General features: G+C 40.1%; 1 long non-coding RNA gene across 1 annotated transcript in view; it reads left to right on the top strand.

Annotated features, from left to right (window-relative positions):
- The window catches only part of LOC144219549 (uncharacterized), a 37656-nt gene extending 17770 nt beyond the window's left edge, over positions 1-19886 (top strand). The window contains exons 2-5 of the long non-coding RNA XR_013331447.1: positions 6578-6685; positions 18827-18878; positions 19565-19654; positions 19788-19886. This is a non-coding gene — a long non-coding RNA (uncharacterized LOC144219549). The remainder of the gene's footprint in view (positions 1-6577; positions 6686-18826; positions 18879-19564; positions 19655-19787) is intronic.
- Positions 19887-20760: the final 874 nt, after the last annotated feature.

The raw sequence follows: 20760 nt of genomic DNA, 5'->3' as shown, positions 1-20760 counted from the left end.
GTTGCAAGACTGAATTCCACATCGACTAATACACATCGAGAAAACACACACGTTTCTATTTACTTCCAGAAATGTAAAGGCATCTAGACCAGTCTCCAAATATCACAAAAGAAGACAAGGAAATCTGGAGAGCATGTTTTGATTACATATCTCACATAGTCAATAATTGGAAGACCCTGCAAAAACTTTATGAAATGCCAATTCAAATATGGAAAGTCGCAATAATCTCCACACCTGTTTTGGCATATGGAAAAGTATAATAGCTGATTCTTTCATTGCTGCCTCTGATTTTCTAACAGTCAGTAGACTCATTTGACCAGAGCTCAGATGCTTCTTGAAGGGCCCAGATTGACATTTAAAGTATACTTCGAATTAAATGTGTAATCCACTTTGATGCCTGCAAACACCTTTAGGTGAATGGATGTCATTTTAATTTAAGTTAAAATACATCTTTGCCTTTTGTTGGTACAGCTTAACACTGATTCTTTTTTCTGATAGAACATCTCAATTGTACAAGGTTGTAATGGGTTTGGGTTGGTGAAATAAATCTTTGGGAAAATAAACTTAAACCCAATATAATGCTATTAAATGGCTTTAGCTATTGATGTCCTTGACCATCGCAAGCAGGACTTCTACTCTTAAACTTGAGGGGGAGTATGTGTAATTGCTCAATAATTCCACAAAGCGGAGCCATTTCCTTAATAAAGATAGAGATGGGACCTGGTGCTTGTATTCAGGCTCCAACATTAACATTAAGGAATAAAGGCAAAATTACTTTTGCACAAAGTTTCCAGATTTCTGAATGCACTATAATTTTATAAAGTCAGGTATGATAACAGGCAATACAAACATTTAGCTGCACTGATTTAAAGCACAAACTCGGTGATATGGGTGGTGACACATCTTCCCAGGGAAGGTAAAGAATATTGTTTTTTCTCTTTGCACTCCCTTCAGCAGTATCCAGAACCACATGAAAGTTAGTTGTAGACAGTAATAGTTAATGTTTATTGATGGCTTGCAATGTGCAAAGTCTGTGGTAAGTACTGATTCATTTAACCTCATCATGATCTTGTAATGTTGGGAATATCCAACATTGGGAACATCATCATTCCTATTCTGTAGCTAGGAAACAGAGGCAGAAAGAGGCAAATGAACTGCCCAGGGTCACAGAGCTGGTACGAAACAGGCAGTCTGGCTCCAGAAGCCACAGACTCATACTTGACGTACTGCCTATCAATAGCAGAGTCCTCTAGCCTTAGCTGAATGAATGAGGAACAAACAAAGCACAAGATGGTGTCAAGGTGAGATCGTGACATAAAATTGTTCACTTGTTTCAGTGATCAGAATTAGAAGTGTTTTCACTTTAGACACAGAGAGAAAAGTCAAAGTACACAAGTCAGTACTCTGAAGAGTTGCATGAATACAGCATAGACACAAGAGAAGAAATGAAGATGAACTTGTTTTAAATATGCCTTCATATGTGGAATTCTGTCAAAAAGCCCTTAAGATAATGATGTTGGGAATAGTAGCAGGAAGTTTCAGTTAGATGCAGTGAACCCAGGCATCAGAAAGAGTATCTGTGAAAAACATGCTGCATTGTACAAAACTGAACTTTGTTACTGGTTTCATTTTCTCTGTATTTTTACCACCATCTCCAAATATGACTTATCTTCCTGGATTGTCTTTAAAAGTTTCTCCTCCCCTCTTTTATTCCCATTTTTGCAGCTGTTTCATATACCCTAGCTTTACTGTATTATCTTGCCTTTGATATGTGAACCCCAATTTTCCTGTTGATTAAAGGGGTCTCCCAGAGAAATCCAAAAAGCTAAGAAAAAAAAGCCAGTTTTCCCTGACTTAAAATGACTTTGGACAAACTATGTTCAACACAAAAATGTCAAAGATGAAAAAAGTAAATGAATCATTTATAACCCCAAAGAGAGGGAAAAAGTCTTAGAGACTCTTCAGAGAAAAATACATAATATGGACACTGAGAGATTTGCTTGTGGGCCTTAGAGAGGCTCAAGACCCATAGCTGTGTTCATTTTCAGATTATTTTCTTGGCTAAACAAAACAAAACACATGGTAATTCAGAAAAATTGACTTATGGAGACTATCTGCTTTGCCAAGGCAAGTGAAAGAACCCTGTTTTATTATCCTTGTGAGTCATCGCTTCTTCTTGGTTCTGTGAAAAGATTGCTATGAAACTCATTAGCTATTACTTAGAAATAAAACCAATGTTTGTGATTCATTTATAAAACAGAAATTAGTCAATTCACATAATTAAATGTAATCTTAACTTCGAGGTACTGTAAAAATGACATCTGCCATTGAAGATTGAAGATGCTGTTTTAGGAATCCGTTGCTTGTGTAGAAGCCTTCTTGGATCTTCTCATAGGCCTCACTTCAGTTCAGAAGAAGAAAGAGTGTTGGAACTTTGGTCAACTGCATGGCCATCTGGTTGGCTGGTGCCCAGAATGTGACCTGTTTTCATCCTTCTTTTCACCTCATGAAGGGCTGGAGTGGCCAGAGAGGGGTTACAGGCCAATGGGGGCCTGAGAAGCGGGTGGGGGATAGAGCCCAGTTGGTCAGGGAAAGGTGGGGGTTGAGCCACAGGATGCAGAAGATCACAAGTAGAGAACACACATACATCAGTAACTTCCAAAGGAAATGGGGGCTGGGAGAAGCCCCCCAGGGCAGGGTCTATGCAGCCACAAGCACAGGATGGGGATTGGAAGACATAAGCATGAACTAAGGATATCTACGAAATGGCTTCTGATAGGCCCCTGGGCCACTGCTTGTGGATTTGTCTACTTGACAAATCCCATGTCCCATGGGAGGTCAGACCTATTAAAGAATATGGTTGCTCTGGAACCATGGAGACAAGAAAAAATGAAAGGACACACCTCACTATGTTTTTTTTTTTAAGTTTATTTATTTGTTTTTGAGAGAGAGAGAGAAAGACTGACTGTGGCTGGGGGAGGGGCAGAGAGGAGAGAGAGAATCCTAAGCAGGCTCCTCACTGTCAGCACAGAATCCCACGCAGTGCTCAAACTCACAAACCATGAGATCTGTGACCCGAGCTGAAATCAAGAATCAGATGCTTAACTGACTGAGTCATTCAGGTGCCCCTGACTTTGTTGTTGTTGTTGTTGTTTTAAGTCTGTCTATGGGACCCCTGGGTGGCTCAGTCAGTTAAGCTTCAGACTCATGGTTCGGCTCAGGTCATGATCTCATGGTTTCGTGGGTTTGAGCCCAGCACTGGGCTTGGCACTTACAGCGTGGAGCTTGCTTGGGATTCTCTATCTCTTTCTCTCTGCCCCTTCCCCACTTGCACTGTCTCTGTCTCTCAAAACAAGTAAACTTAAAAAAATTTTTAAAAAGTCTGTCTAGAGAGTGACATTTTAAGAGAAAGTTAAGAAACTGTGTCTTAACAGCTTAACCTTTAGTCTGAGGATGAGGAGAATGAGGCCAGGCAGGGAAGTGACTTGGGTGGTGGAGCTTCATTCAAGTTTACCCTCTCCCCAGGGGGATCTTACGGACCCTAATTTCTCGCTTCACCTTCTTTAGCTCCCACCTCCACCTCCTGGACGGCCACTGGTTGTGACTCAGAGCCAGGGGGCCCATGACTGGGTAGGTAGCTGGGAAGAGTGGCTGGGAGAACCCGCATGTGGAGGTCAGAACTACACTTATTTTGTCCGCTTGCATCCTGGGTGCATGAGGCCTTCCACACATTTCTGGAGCAAGTCTGAAAACCTATCATTAATGTTGTATGTGTACATATCTCTATATACATTTATTGTTGTTGTTGAAAATACCCCAAAGTATGTTTTCTCTGAAACCCAATACCTAGACGTTTTGGGGACAGCCTGATACTGAGTCATATTCCTTCTCTAAGAGAAGGATCCAAGCAGTTTTTGCATCTTGTTGGAGCTTCCTTTTCCCAGAAAAAGAATTAAGAGTAATATCTTAGAAATTCTATCTCTTTGAATTACCTGCTCATCACACCGGGAATTTGAGGAAAATGCTTGATGTGTGTGAATGAGACACAACTGTCTGATGTGAGCGGAGCAAACACTTACTGTGCTTTGAGTTCTAAGCACTTTTCCTTCTCTCACTCATGTAATCCTCCCTGAAGCCCCCTGGGATGGACCGTTCCCATTTATTGGTGGGGACACAGAGCTGGCTGGTCCGTGATAATCTAACCCTGATGTGAGCAGTCTTAGCCACCCTACTTGCCTGTCTCTGAAAAAAGGTGATCGATCCACTTGTTGTTTTTCCCCCCATTGTTTGTTTTTGCATTAGAAAAATGGAAAACAGTACCTTTCCTGCCCCAAACCTTCTGGAAAATTTGTGTAGTAAATCTTGTAGACTCTTGAGGAGAAGGAAACTAGTTCTGCCTTGAGGGAGATTTCAGGGTATAATGGGCCATCCAATCGAGTATGAAAGAGCTAGATGAACCGTGAGCTTGAGATGCAAATGCCTTTGGAAGTAGGGCAAGATCTCTAAGGCAAAAATGAGGTCAGAGGATGGGGGAGAAGAAGAGGAATTACAGAGGGGTATCCAGGAGACTGGAGCAGAGCTGAGAGATATTGCCCAAGGAAGAGGATTCTCACCCTGGGAAGACTTGTGTGGGTATATGGATTTAGCAAAAGACTGTCATGGATGATGAAGTCTCATCACTTTTGTGACTCTCGATGAACCATGCCTCAAGGCATTCACACACTTGTGTTGTCTCTGCCTCTTGAATATGATCTGAGCTGGTCAGACTGTGAGTTGGTTTAACCAATAGAATGATACAGAGGTACTGTGGACCTCAGTTTTAAGAAGGGCTGGCAGCTACTGCAGTGCATTCTTGGGTGTTATGAGCTGCCATATAATAAATGTAGGTATCCTACTGGACAGATCACATGGGGAGGCCATGTGGAGAGGCATGTGGAGAGGAAGAATCCCTGAAATTACATGGAGGAAACCAAAGAACCCAACAATGAGAATCAAGGCCATTGACCTATGATGCCTGTCAGATGGTTCAGCCTGCTTCTACGTGTTTGGGCCATTCTAGTGGAGGCACTAGAAGTTTGAGTGAAGAAGCCCCAGGAGACATCATATGAGACAAAGGCAAACTATCCCCCATACCCCAGCTGAACTCCTGATCAGAGAATCCTGAGGAATAATACAATGATTATTGGTATGAGACAGCCACTAAATTTCAATAGCTTGTTTTGCAATAATTGATAACCAAAACAACTGCACTGTTTGCATGCCCAGGAGCTCTAGAGAAACTGAAACTTCCTTTCCTGAGGACCTCACCCCCTATACTTGATCCCAGCTGCATGAATCCTGGTGGCAACTTTACTTCACCAGTATCCAGCATCTCATCTATAGGTCACCTACCATCAGTGATGCCATGATTTTGCATGAATTCTTCTTGGTTACCCCATATAGACACCCCCTGTCTGCTGCCCACTCCTCCTATAATGTCTTGGGATATTCCTAATTCCAAACAAGCGAGGGAGTGGAGACTTAGGCATTTGGTAAGATAATATGATGGTTAATTTTATGTATTAACTTGACTAGGCCATGGGATATTTGGTCAAACATTATTCTGGATGTTTCTGTGCTAGCATTCATTGGATGATGTTGACATTGAAATTGGTGGCCATGGGTGAAGATTATCCCCCATAATGTGGCTGGTCCTTATTTAATTAGTTGAAGGCCTTAATAGAACAAAGAATGACCTCTCCAGGTCAAGAAGGAATTCTGCCAGCAGATGGCCTTTGGATTGGAGCTATGACTCTTCCTCTAGTCTCCAGCCTGGTGGCCTACCTCAGCAGAATTTGGACTTGCCAAGCCTCTACAAACGTGTGAACCAGTTCCTTAAAATCTCTTAATCTCTCTTTCTCTTTCTGATTCTGTATGCACACGTGTGTGTGTGTGTGTGTGTGTGTGTATTTATTAGCCTGTTGGTTCTGTTTCCCTAGAGAACCCAGACTATTATAGATAATAAGGTTTGCTGCATATATTCTTTGTGCCACTGAGTTGAATAAGCTCAAGAGTAGGGACAGTAGTGAATGACCCCTTGTTTTGTGTATTTGAGCAATTACTGGTTTGAGACTTTGGAGCTGTGTTTTAGGCTGCTCTGGCTCTGCCCCTCTGTGACCTTGGGAAAACCAATCAACCTTTTTGGGCCCCAGTTTCATTACGGTTATAGCTCTCAAAAATTTCTGTAATTTAAATATGGTTATTAGGATAAAAAAGGAAACAATGGAGCCATTGTTACTGCAATAATGAGTGCTTAATCATGGCCCAGGTGGGGACCATATAATAAGCTTTTTTTTTTAAGAGTTTTAAAAGTGTGCATATTTTGCACTTTCTACTTTCTGCAGTTTAAATTGTATGAGTTGAACAGTGGCAGATTCTCGGGGGTTACCATACTTACTCAATTATCCAGGGATATTAACCGGCACACCTGTTCACATTTACCTTTTTATTACTTGGCCTCACAACCAATAAAATTATGGTTTGCTCAATTCATTTTCATAATGCATTGATTGGTTTTAATCATATACTTTCTCCTCAGTGTCTGAGTAGACCGGAGAGAATGGCCACGGAAGTGTCGGGGTCCATCACTTAAAGGGAAGCCAACAGATTCTCTTTGATGTGAGAGGCCTGGTCATGAGAAGAGGAGGTATGCTTTCCTGGTCTGGGCCGCTTGCTGTCTGGATTTGGTTGTGTGTTCGCTAGAGTGGTTATGGGCCTGTGTGAGCTGAGGAGCCCCAGGCCCTGCCCAAGCATTAAGGAGGACTCTGATGGTTCTGTGCACCCCCAGAGCAGTGCCTCATCCTTAAGTGGCCACTGATGAGGGCTGGCTAAGGTCACTTTTATGATAAAACAGCTGTGACCCAGGGTCTGTGAACAGAGTCCTCCCACGTGCCGTGGACACAGACCACAGAGGTGAAATGACTTGCCAGTTAACGCCCCTTAAGTGCTTTCTGACTCCTGGAAAGATTCTTTCTGTCTTGCTAACTGGGACCCTGTCTTTGGACAAACAGCAACAGTGGACTGGTTGCTGCTGTTCCATGTGGAGTCCTAGAACCACAGAGATTTGAGACTGGAAGGTGCAGCCTTAGTGATGATGGGTGCAGCGGTTTTCAAACTCAACTTGAGCTGTGGAGGCAACTGTTGAAAAGAAAGGTGGGACAGAAGTGCAGGACAGAAATCTGAGGAAGAGGCATTTCAGATTGAAGCCATCAAAGGGGCACTAGGGCTGACACCTCCTGGGGGGCTCCCTCAGCCCTCATGAAACCCCCAAGTTGGGAGTCTTTGAGACCCAGGGATGTGACCCAACTTTTTCCTGTGAATCATGAGGAAACTGAGGCCCAGGGATGAGGCCCAGGTCTTCCCAAGAGCACTCTATGAGTGACAGGAGCAGCCTGGCATGTTTCTTCCAGAAGCTTCTCCTTCAAGTCATTCCCACCCCACCACACTGCTTTTACCCATGAGTTGCAAGGATTTCGGTTTGTTTTTCCTGTTGTAAATCATGGTGGGTTGCTTCCCAGGGTCTCCTGGAAGAAGTTCTGCTGTCATGTACAGTAGTTCCCAAGGCTGTCACCCTTCACTCTGGTTTCTGCCTCTGTGGTCACATTGCCTTCTTCTTTTCCATATGTGTCAAGTTTCCTCTGCCTCCCTTTAATAAGGACCCCAGTGATTACATTTAGGGCCCACCTAATAACCCATGGTACTCTCCTTACTTTAAGACCTTTAACTTACATCTGCAAAGTTTTTGCCGTATAAGGGAATATTTACAGGCTCCAGAGATTGAGACCTGATATCTTTCGGGGCTACTATTCAGCCTACCACTCTAGTCAGCCTCAGGGACTTGTTTTGGCACTCAGGAGAGATGATATATGCAAAAATGCTTAATAATCAAATGTACGAAGCATCCTTTTTTAAGTGATGGTAAATGTATTAAGATTTTTTATAGTAATAATGGCAATATCTGTCTCTGTAGCAGAATGTACATTAAAGTAACATAACAGTAAAATGTTAACAATAGAGATCTTATGTGAAGTAAATTTGGGGCATTCATTCATTCTACAGATATTGACTGAGCATGTACTATGTGATAGGACTATCCCAAGAACTTGAGATTCACTGGTTAAATAAAGTAAATAAAGATCTATGGTTTTGTGGAAGTTCTATTGCACATCAGTGGGGTCTGGAGGGGGCAGAGAATAAGCAGTAATTGTGACAATAAAGAACTTACAGAGTGATTGGGAAGTGGGACAATGAATTACTGTAAAGAACGCAGGAACCAAGGGTCAAGGGGCTTGGTGGTAGGCCCATCAAATGGAGATATTTGGACAGAGTTGCAGGAGGTAGTCATGAGCCCTGCAGGCATCTGGTGGAAGAGTGGAAGAGTGGTTTAGGTTGACTATGATTGTAGAGGGCCAGAGGTGAACACTTAGTAAATTGTTAATGGAAATGAAACTGCAAATTTGTTTTTTGACACAGTTCCGCTGCTGGTCTGTTTGAGGGACTGTGAGCAAAAGCCTTACAGAGGCCATTCACATCAGTGAGGTCGACCTGGGGAAGGCGACTTGAAGCCATGTCCTCGCAGAGAGGGTCTCACCCACCGGGACAGTCTGTGCACTCTAGTGGCACATGCTCTGTGGAATGTATACCAATGGGGCTGGGTGGCCAGTGCTATAGAGGATAGAAGCTGGATAGCCTGAGTTCTTATGTGGAATTGTGGAATTTTCCAATTTTAAAATGTCAATTGCTGTCAAATCTTGTAACATTCACATTCTGTACTCTAAACGTAATCCTTGCCTTTTCTTTTTTACATTTATCTTTTTCCAAAAATTTTTGTTAATGTTTATTTATTTTTGAGAGACAGAGAAAGAGCATATGTGGGGGAGGGACAGAGAGAGAAGGAGACACAGAATCTGAAGGAGTCTCCAGGCTCTGAGCTGTCAGCACATAACCTGATGCGGGCTCGAACTCACGAACCATGAGATCATGACCTGAGCTGAAGTTGGATGCTTAACCAACTAAGTCCAGGCGCTCCTACATTTATCTTTTGACTGACTGAATTTTATGTTCAAATAGTTTTACTTTAGTTATTTATTTATTTACTTATTTGCTTACTTCTGACTGTCTCATACATGTGAAGTTTCCTGAAAGTTGGAATAATTAAGAATGCCTCATGTTTACTTAATGCAATCAGGATTTAAAGTATGGTTGGTCTTAGGTCACAACTTCTTTCCCTGATCCTTTGAAAAATTTTAGGCTTTCTTCTGACAGTCAACTCTGCTTATTTTCTTCCTGGAACCATAAAGAATCTTTATTTAATTATTTACTTAAATAAAATTATACAAGGATTTAATTTAAAAAATAGTTGCACTAGCTTGCAATGAAAGCCTAGTATTACACAATTTTTTTTAAAGATTGAGAACTATGGAGGGAGGTGAGAGAATTGGTAAGAGGGGTGAACGTCTTTCAAAGTCTCTGTAAAATGGAAATGCATTTCAAGAAATAAAGCACAAAGCACAATAATTCTAAAAGAAAATTCAATGGCAATTCATTTATTAAAATTGTGGGACAAACTAAATATATCCTGGGGCCAGAATCATCTCCGAGACCATCACTGTTCAACTTCTGGTTTATAAGATACCATTGGCAAACTTCAGAATGTAGAAGACCAGGGGCTCAGCTTGTACTGTGGTCTCAAGTTGCCCTCTTGTGAACCTCTGTGTGCTTTTGGGCTCACACCAACCACTTTCTCCTCAAATCCCTTTGTATTTAGATTTAGCACTCAGTCTAACCCTTGGTGTTTATTTCATAGCAAATTGTGAGAATCCGAAGGAAAGGAACATTTCAAAGCTTTTTGGGAGACTTCTCATGTTGCCTGATAGAGCTAATATGTATAAAAATGTTATGTAAATTGTAAGACACTCTCTAAATATTAGTTGTGGTTTTTATTGTGTTGTCAGTATATGGCTTGCCATTATTGCCTGAATAAATGGTGGGTTAAGCCTAGAGACAAATTGTAATATTTGGGGGGGAGGGCAGATGCTTTCATTTATTAACACAAAGGAAAAGGAGTAGAGTTGGCAAGTTACCACTTCCCTTTCTGAGTCACTGCACTATCCTTCCACTTATCACTGGTGAGTGGTGTGGTACATGTTCCTATTCTTCATCAGTGTCTGGTGTCCCTCTGCTTATGGGCATCTAGGATGACTGTCATTTCTGCCTGCTTGAAGTTAGACCTGCCATGTGACTTGCCTTGACCAACAAACATGAATGGGAGTGACATATGTCAGTTCCCAGAAAAGACCTTTCATTGGTGGTGCTCACCTCCCCAACCTCTTTCCCTGCTTTAGCAAGTATGGAAACATCTACCAGTCCAGGGTAATGACACTGAGTCATCACATGGAGGACAGCTACCTGGAAGAATGGCCCTAATACACACACACACACACACACACACACACGCACACATATATATACACATGTTATGTACATATATTATATACAAACTATATACACACATTACATACATATATACATATACATATATTATACATACATAAGTTGTATGTGTATACATAGACATACACACATATATTAGGCCATTTTTTATATAAATTAATATGTAATATATAATTATATTAATATATAATATATATTATATAACACAATACCAATTATTTATACATATCAATATAGTCAATATATAATATAGTATACAAAAATAGTCAATATATAATATATTAATATATTAGGCCTATATAATGTATAAGGCCTCTATGTAATAGGCATAGTGCCTTATATGTATCTATTTTAATAAGCATAATATCTTACATATCTAATGTAATAGGCATAGTATCTTATATGTATCTAATATAATAGGCATAGAATCTTATATACATCTATTATACACCAATACACGTATTGGGCCATCAGATAACAAAAAGTTACACTATGCTGTGGAAAAGCACAAGCTTTGGAGTTAGACCCTGGTTTCTGTCCTGGTGTTTTTGAGACATTATTTCCTCATTTTTGAGATGAAGAACAATAACTGGGACCAGTTTTGGCTGGAGAAAAAGAGAAACTGGGCAAGTTATGCATTACTTATCAGGTTGAGATTGTGTGTGTGTATGTCTGTGTGTGTGTCTGTGTGTGTAGTGTGTACCCACTCTGTAGGGGAGGCAAGCAAAGCCCCTGGAGGGTAAGATGTAAGGAAGTGCCCATTCTCAGGCTCATGCCAGGTGGATGCATATGTGTCAATATCTGCCACTTCCTGAACAGGAGATTGCAAACTTCTTGCTGGTCAGAGCTGTGTCTGCTTCATCTCCCTTGAGGGCATAGGCCCTCGAGGGGTAAGGCACGTGATTTGCATTTATAGGGGGACAGAACCACACTTCCGCTCCTCAGAAGGACTGATGTTTTGAAGACAGTTGTGCCACTAGCTTTAGATCACTGACTTCCTTAGATATGAATGTAGCTTTGCCTTCCTTGCCTTCCAAGTTTGTGTTAGCTGTGATCCCTTGAAACAAAAGGTCATTGGGGGGTCAGGAGTCATGATGGGATATCAAGGGGTGTTTGGTGATGCCCTTTCAGCTCAGATCCACTGTTGTTGGCAAACTCCCAATCCACTCTGGACTGTTGTCAATGAAAGAGCTGGAGGCAGTATTTACCCCCCAACTAGGCAGAATTCCAAATTATTAGCTAAACTAGACTAAACTAGGTCTCATGGAAAAAACTTGCCAGTGCCTTTTAATAGCTGAGTCAGTTTAGAGGTTTGGCTGCAAAACTATCAATATTCTAGATGTTGTACTTAGGAATATTCCAAATTCACCAGGATAATTTGCAACACACATTGTTGGATTGCTCTTTATCTGCCCTTTCTTCCCCAGCACTTTACCAATTCTCTTGGCAGAAAAGGGGGAGAGAGCAAATTTCATCTGTTTGTTTTGTCTTCTTTCACCTGACCAAATGTGCACTACAAAATAAACTTGGGAAAGGCACTAATCTGATTTCTTTAGTTAACTTAGAAATTCAAAGTGTCAAGTTAAACAATCCAACAAATGCCATGGATTCTCTACAACAAAATTAGATATCATCCTAGATAAATAGGCAAATGATCATTCTATTTCACCGGTGCAGAGGTTTTTGCTGTCATGTGAGTCATGACATGTCATGTCATTCCAAAGAACGTTGAGTTCTGCAAAATTGAGCACTTCAAAGAACAGAGCTTACTTTTACCTTTGTGCCTTTGCAACTAGACAAGACAAATAATTGTCATAAAAATACTAACATATCTTAAAGACATTGTTTCTAAAAAAAATAGAAATACTACTAGGATATGGGACTTTACCTCTAAGAAAAGATGAAGGTGGCTTGATTGAAGGAGCTATAAGGCAAAGAAAGCCTGCTGAGTTGTGAACACAGGGGCAACATGCACAAAGCTTGGGGAGAATAGAGCAATATGCCTTTGTTATAAGGAGCATGTGGTCAAACTGAGCAAAGAGGAAGAATGTAGGGTGAGTGAGCATCTTGTACATCTTGTACTCCTTTGTGGTCTACAGCGTTCAGTACTGTCAATGTACTTAGTGTTCAGTTGTGTTTGATTTAACATGCTAGGACAAACCACATATGAGTCCATGAAACTCCTACATACATTATTCCATTATTTCTTAATCACATATGAAATAGTATATTACAAAAATATGCATTATGGCAGAACGGACTGGATTGTGCATGCTCAGGCATGAACCATTGTGACTTAGATCAAGGGAATTTTCAAGGAGTGCGGGCAAGTGGAATCTTGACCAAAGAGACTCATATGGGCTCTAGTCAACTTTTTTCACAAATTTTCTCCTCTCCAGAAGGAAACTTATATCATCTTTTTTTTGGTATTGACTTGTACATAGTATTAGTTCATAAAAGAAGCTCTATCTTTTTTAAAAAACATTACATTTATAAACAAATGGGTTAAAATAGTTTAAATAAGGTTAGTGAAAACTTTCACAGTAAATGGATCCAGATTTGGATAGGGAGAGAAGTTTGGCTTCCCAGTTTCGCTTATGTTAGTCACCGTTGGCAAGGGAAATTGTTATCCTGAAGGCATCTAGATATTTTGGGAGAAACAAAATCTTAAGCTTTTTAAATTTTTTAAGCTATTTTGAGGGCTGGCAAAATCCCATACATGTTTGCTGTTTTGGGTTTAGTTTTGCTGAACACTTTGCCTATTCAAAATCAAAGGGAGATTTAATCTGCACAGTATGTTTCTGATTATTTGTATGTTAAGTCAGCAAAATGGTGTTTGGTCAGAGTTATTTATTTTTTCCCCATCTCTTTAATTCTCATTGCACTTCATGAATTTTTGCCTATTTCCTTTCTTTGGCTTTCATTTAACGAATGTCCCTTTCATGGACAATAAAATATTTGCACTTTGAGAGGCTCAGATTTTGTCAGAACATCAACATTCCCAAAGTGGGACATGATGCTTTTCCCATAAGGAATGCTGGGGCTGTTTAGAAGCCAGAGGTGGGGCTTGGAAACCTTTTACTACTCTCTAATTTCTTGGCTTGCCTTTTTGTTGGTAGTTCTTAGAGCAAATATGGGTGCCTCTGTACTAGAAATAATGGTAAGACACAAGAACATCACCACTAACCACCCTCTCCCATCCTTATTACCTCTCCCCTGCACAAACACTAAACTTGATCTTGCTATTGCTTTGAAAAGATTAGCTTCAACGTTACAGGTTTAAAGAATCTGCAGTATTTTTTATGGGCGAAAGCATACCAAGAGTATTTACGACCTGTCAACTTTTGAGTCTGTTGGGCAATTGGACTTTTCCTCCTTCATTTTTCCAAATGTCTCATTTTATCTCATTCTCCTGTTATTCTACCTTCCCAAATGAACTTGCTCAACTTTCCCAGATTTTGTGATTCTGACCAGTGTCAGGAAGTGTTTGGCTCCCAGACTGCTGGCTTGGAGAGCTGGCCTCAGCGGGAAGTCCTGGGGAACAGCTGGTATCCGAGAGACTGGCAGGTCCGTGGCTCTTCAGCAGGTCCCAGGCTGCTAACAGAAGGCAGGACTCTGGCGCTGGCTCTTGGGTATCAGCTGCCTTCAACAACTTCTCGGGGAGCTTACAGAAAATGGGTGAATTCAGGGGGAAACTGGGGTCTGTGTAAAACAACAACATGAAGGCAAAAAATTGGGGACTTGGCATTTATTTATGCTTGCTTAAAATGGTTCAGCCCTGCCCGTGGAAAGCAGGCCCATCTCTTCCCCACCCATGGAACACATTTCCTCTGGATAACGCCTACACTCCCGAGCTGAAATCTTGAGTCATTACTGGTTTTATTTACATGTACTTTCTAGCTTTAATTTATGATATGGTTTTCTTGGGTTTAAACTGTATTTCTTCAGCCTTTAGCAATACAGATTACTTCAACTAAATAAAATTAATAACTTGTTTCCAGATTCACTGCCTGGGGTGGGCTAGAAGGTCAAGAAAAACAGAAGGAATGAAATTATATAAAAGCCAATTCAAGGATAGCATTTAATATCTTTTAAATAACAGATTTAGTGAGATATATTTCACATACCATAAAATTTTTAACAGTGTACAATTCAGTAGTTTTTAGTATATTTACAAAGTTGTGCAACCATCACCACTATTTAATTTCAGAACATTTTCATCACCCCATTTCAGCACCCCAAAAAGAAACCTGGTACACGTTAGGAGACACCCCTCAATCACCTCTCCCCCCAGCCCCTGTCAACCACTAGTCTATTTTTGTCCCTATGGATTTGCCTAATATGGACATAGTCTATAAATGAAGTCATACAACAATTTATCAGTTGATGAATATTTGTGGACAATTTTGTTTATGAATAACTCTGCTACAAGCATTCATGTGCAAGTTTAGTGTGAACATGTGTTCAGTTCTCTTGGGTATATGCTTATGGGTGGAACTGCTGAGTCATGAGAAAGCTCTAGCCTTTGAGCAACTGTCTAGTTGTTTTCCAGAGTAGCTGCATCCTTCTATATTCCTACCAGGAGTTCATAAGAGAGTTCTAATTTTTCTGCATCTTCACCAACCCTTGTTATTAGCTTTATTTTTTATATTAGCCATTCTAGTTGGTGTGGAGTGGTGTTTCATGGTGGTTTTGACTTGTATTTCCTTGATAGCTAATGGTGTTGAGAATCTTTTCATGTCTTGTTTGTCTGTCTTCTTTTTTTTAATTTAAAATTTTTATTTATTGAGAGAGAAAGAGGGTGAGAGAGAAAGCTCATGAGGGGCAGAGAAAGAGGGAGAGAGAGAATCCCAAGCAGGCTCCACGCAGTCGGTGCAGAACCTGATGTGGGGCTCAATCTCATGAACCATGAGACTATGACCTGAGCAGAAATTAAGGGTCAGCTGCTTAACAAATTGAGCCACCCAGGTATCCCTGCTTTTGGGTATCTTCTTAGGAGGAATGTCTATTCACATCTTTTACACATTTTTAAATTGAGCCATTTGTCTCTTTATTGTTGAATTGCAAGAGTTCTTTATATATTCTGGATACAATCCTTTATTTATGATTTGCAAACATTTCTCCCATCCTGTGGGATGTCTTTTCATTTTCTTAGTGGTTTCCTTTAAAACATGGAAGTGTTTAATTTTGATGAACCCAGATTTATCTATTTTTTCTTTTGTCATTTGTGCATTTTTTTGAGAGAGAGAGAGAGAGATAACATGAGCAGGAGAGGAACAGAAAGAGAGGAGGACAAAGGTTCAGAATCAGGCTGACAGGCTGACAGCAGGGAGCCCAATGCTGGGCTCAAACTCACAAACCATGAGATCATGGCCTGAGTGGAAGTTGGACTCTATACTGACTGAGCCACCAGGCAGCCCTGTCACTTGTGCTTTTGGTGTCATAGCTAAGAAACCATTGCCCAATCCAAATTCCTGTGTATTTACTCCTATGTTTTCTTCCAGTGGTTTATTTAATTCTTACATTTGAGTCTTGGTCCATTTTGAGTTAATTTTTTTTAATATTGTATGAAGTAGGGGTCCACCTTCTGTCTTTTGCAGTCCATATTCAGTTGTTCCCGCAGCATTTGTTGAAAACACTATTTTTTCCACATTAAATTGTCTTGGTATTTGTATTGAAAATCTAATTTTATTTTTAGACTCTCAATTCTATTTCACTGACCTTTGTGTCTATCATTTGGCCAATGCCACAATGTCTTGATTATTGTAGTTTTGTAGTAAATTTTGAAATTGGGAAGTATGAAGTCCTTCAACTTCTTTTTCAAAATAGTTTCAGTAGTTGTGAATTCATTGTATTTCTATGTGAATTTTAGATCAGCTTGTCAATTTCTGCAAAAATGGCAGCTGAGAACTTGATAGTGAATTACATTTGTTTTAAAAAGAAGAGATTATGACTCCACCACTGCTATTACATTTATCTTAGAAAATAAGAAGACAAAACAACTGTGAAGTGTTTGTGTAGTGAGCCAGGGAGGCAGCATAAATTATAGAGCATGTTTAGAATCCAGGAGGTCTGGGTTCCTTCTGAGTGTTCCAATTACTAATAGAATTTTGTGTAAGTTACTTAACTTTTCTGTTTCCTCAGAAAAAAAACTGTAAAGTTGAAATAACAGTGGGTACATTGTAGAGTGACTGTGAGGATAAAATCAGGTAACTTGGTTTTCATGCTCCTGGTACAGTGCCTGACATATTGGTGCCCCATATACAGTAGCAGTTATTACTGTTATTGGATGTTTTCCACTTCTGCTAAGAAGAGAATTAGAAGAAATGAGACAGATGATAGACCTAATTATGCAGATTACAATAGAAAGGAGAACTCTTGGCACCAATTGTGAATAGCTTATTAAAAGACTTGGCTTCTTTGCCTGATGACATTTGAATGAGCAGGACAGCTCACGGGGTGGGGAGTTTTAAATTATATTATTGCCAGAAAAGAGAAGAATATAATACGCCCATGGTTTTCAATGTGTGATATGAGGTCAAAGCTATCATCTTAAGCTGTTTTTTGCTTTTTCCATTGTCATTGTCTTACAGTGCACAGTGGCGTTTTCCAGAACCTAGATGACACATGATGACGTCATTCCCCTGGTGGCTAATGGGATGTGGGCTCTGAATTTTTGTGTTTTAGACTTTTTTTTAGTTTTAAGATGAAATATGGTAAATATCAATAGATATAACCCTTACAAACAAAAGTTCTTTGAGGTCTTCCAAGTTTTTTAAAGCATAAAGGGGTACTGAGACCAAAAATTTGAGAACTTCTGTAACATACAGATCTTGAGGTAACAATAACAACATGTTTTGAATACCTTCTATATGCCCAATACTGTGCTAAGAGCTTTCTAGGCATCATAACATTGAAGCCGTTGTTGTATCCCATTTTCATGGTAAGAAAACTGGTCCTGAATCGGATTAAGTAAACTGCTGAAGGTCACATGGTTGGTAAGCAGCAGAACCCACTGGTAAGTCGATTTGAACCTACTGCATCTTGTTTCCTGGGCTCTTTCTCAAGATACTGTAGCCTTAGAGATTCAAAGGCTATTAAACTTCACAGTGAACTCCTGCTCTGGGATCTGGAGAGCTGGAAATCTGAGGCATGTGCCGAGCACACTTTTAGATGCCAATTTTGGATTATGAATCTTTAGCTAGACAAAAAGCTGAAGCCAGGATTGCTTCCATAATACTCCCAGAGATCTCACCTTGAGACTTCGAGCTCTTTCCGAAAGGGGTTTGTTGGCTGCCCTCTGTCCTTTACCTTGTTAGATTTATGAGCTCTTGATTGCAGCAGGGGAGAACTGGCCAGTGCTATAAGTGCTGCTGTGGGGGCTGATTAATCACCATCTCCCAAGTACAATTTGGGCAGAGAGTGGGACAGCCAGGAAGGTTACAGACAGGGCTACGCCTCCGCATGCAAACTTTGGTGCCAGTGTCTGCACATTTGGCATTTAAGAAACAAAATAGGACTAGCTATAGCAAAGTGAGGTGGGGGTAGAGGTTGTCACAGGCAGTATGAGAAAAAAGAAAAGAAAAAACCCCAACAGTTGTATATTGTGAAAAATTCTTGACTAGACTTACTCAATGTTATGGATATCAGAAATTTTACTTAATTAATTTCCATCAGTAAAAAGTCTTTAAAAAATTATTACTTATTATGTGTGTGACCCACGGGAGATTCCAAGCCTTGACTTTACTCATGTTAGCAAGCCAGGAGCAAGTTCTCCTTTGGTGGATACACTGGTCCCATTCACCCCCAATTTCCTGATGAAGAAATTAAGGACCAAAGAATCTCAGTGGTTTGCCTGAGATCCCACAGCTGGTTTACAACATGGACACCATACTATTTTCTTTTCTCCAGATGTTCTACATTCCTGAATTTTAAGGACCAGCAAGTTTTTTTTTAACGGAAGTGTGTGTGTGTGTGTGTGTGTGTGTGTGTGTGTGTGCAGGAATAGAACATAAGACTGCCAATTTTTTGTTTTAGAAAGTAAAGACATTAAGAAGCTATAACCACTATTTGATGTGAGCATTTCTCATAGACAAAAGGACAGTTATGTGTATTTTAATCCTTAGAATAACCTTAAATTTAGCTCTATGCAGTACTTGATATTTTTCTATCTTCCCTTTTTTGAAGGCAGGTCGGGGTAAATCTTGCCAAAAACTACTCTCTGTCCCCAAGCTGATATTTGACCGCTAATGAGCTATACAATTATTTTTTCTTTTTAAAAAATGTATATTGAAGTAGAATTGCCATACCATGTCATGTTTTGTTTCCATTTCAGATGTAAAATGTAGTGATTCAATAATTCTAAACATTATGCAGTACTCACCATGGTAAGTCATCATCTGTCATCATACAGTGTCATTACAATACCGTTGACTATCTTCCCTATGCTGACTTCTTTATTTTATAGCTAAATGTTTGCATCAGTTAATCTTCCTCATCTATTTTGCCCACCCAATACCCACATCCCTTCTAGTAGCCACCAGTTTGTTCCCTGTATTTAAGAGTCTGGTTTTTTAAAATTTGCTTGCTTTATATTTTGTTTGGTTTACAATTATTTTATTCTCTCATTGAGCTGATCCCTCCATCATTCTGTAGTGCTCTTCTTTGTCTCTTGCTACAGTCTTTGTCTTAAAGTCTACTTTGTCTGATAGAAGTATTGCTAACCTACCTTCTTATTTGCTTCTATTTGCATGAAATATCTTTTTAATTCCTTCACTCTTGCTCTGTGCCTTTGGGTCTGAAGTGAGTCTCTTGTAGTCAGCATATAGATGAGTCTTATTTTTTTAATCCATCAGTCATCTAATATCTTAATTATTTTTATTTGCCTAGAGTTGACACAATGTTAAGTTAGTTTCAGGTATACGATGGGACACAGTGATTCAATTTCTCTGTATGTTATGCTCTGCTCATAACAAGGGTAGCTACCATACAATATATAATATCATTGACTGTATTTCCAATGCTGTGCCTTTTATTCCCCTGACTTATTTATTTTATTTTAATTTTTTTAAAGATTTTCTTTTTAAGCATTCTCTACACCTAACGTGGGGCTTGAACTCACAACCCCAAGATCAAGAGTCACATACAGTACCAGCTGAGTCAGGTAGGCACCCCCCAACTTACTCCCTTTATAATTGGAAGCCTATATGCCCCATTCCCTTTCATCCATTTTCTCCATCTCCCCATCCTCTATGTGGGTGAGAGTGAGATCTGCTTTCTGATCATTTGAATAACAGGTGTGAATTCTAATGCTTGAATGCTAAGCCCTCAAATTTGGGCTGCAGCCAGTTCTGAAAGCCACATGGAGTGTTGTCTGAAATCCCACGAGTGCAGTGTCCACCTGGCCTATGTTCCTGACTAACTGTTGGGTCCAATAAAGTGACTGATGAGAATCTGTGGGATGGCTTTCCTTTTTATTTTTACTTGGATTCCAAACCTACGCAATGGAGCAAAAGGTTTATGGGAACATTAAATATCTCCACTAATTGTCTAACCTTCTGTGATCAGGGCTCTGCAAGAAATCAAGTCTCTAGGTTTCAGTGTAAGCTGAACTCAGCTGACCACAACTAGAAAAAGAAATAACTGACTTCGGTTGGATTTTACCATGACTCCCATAGCAATGGTCTTTGGCTTTCACAATAATACAGTTATAAACATTAAATTAGAATGGGCGGATGTGATCATACCATGTGTCTGCTGTTATAGGTCAGGATGTGAAAAAATTTCTCCCTCAAGTGGGTCCATTTACTCCTAAGTCTCAGCACAAAGGAGACCCTGCAGGTTAGGGTGTCCAGCTCACCAGTAGATGACAAAAAGGCTTTGGTCATTTTAGGTGATTGGCTCACCAGTGGGGTGATCAAGTTTCACTCCTAAATTCTGGGATTATTTTAGAAATTTTTGACCATCTAGAGGGTTCTGAAAAGTCTGAATTAAAGTGGGTCATCCATGAACCCAGGACTAATTATTAGACCCCCACCTAAGCCCCAGACAGTGCTCCTCTTGATTTATTGTTCCATTCCTGAGCCCCTCTGCCCAAACTTCCCATGTCTGGATTGGCTTTGGAAGCTCTAGGATCAGTCTGCTTTCTCTGGAGGCTGCACAGTCTATTGTACCTGAGAGTGATAATGAGAGTTTAATTAGGGTTGAGGATACAGTTAAATTAAACCAAACTATTTAGCATTTCCTGAAATGTACTGTGTACAAGTTCCT

The sequence above is a fragment of the Crocuta crocuta genome, unplaced genomic scaffold (assembly GCF_008692635.1).
Source record: "Crocuta crocuta isolate KB4526 unplaced genomic scaffold, BGI_CrCroc_1.0 scaffold99, whole genome shotgun sequence".
Taxonomy (NCBI): domain Eukaryota; kingdom Metazoa; phylum Chordata; class Mammalia; order Carnivora; family Hyaenidae; genus Crocuta; species Crocuta crocuta.
Note: the sequence above shows the minus strand (reverse complement) of the source record. Positions and strands in the feature narration are given on the sequence as shown.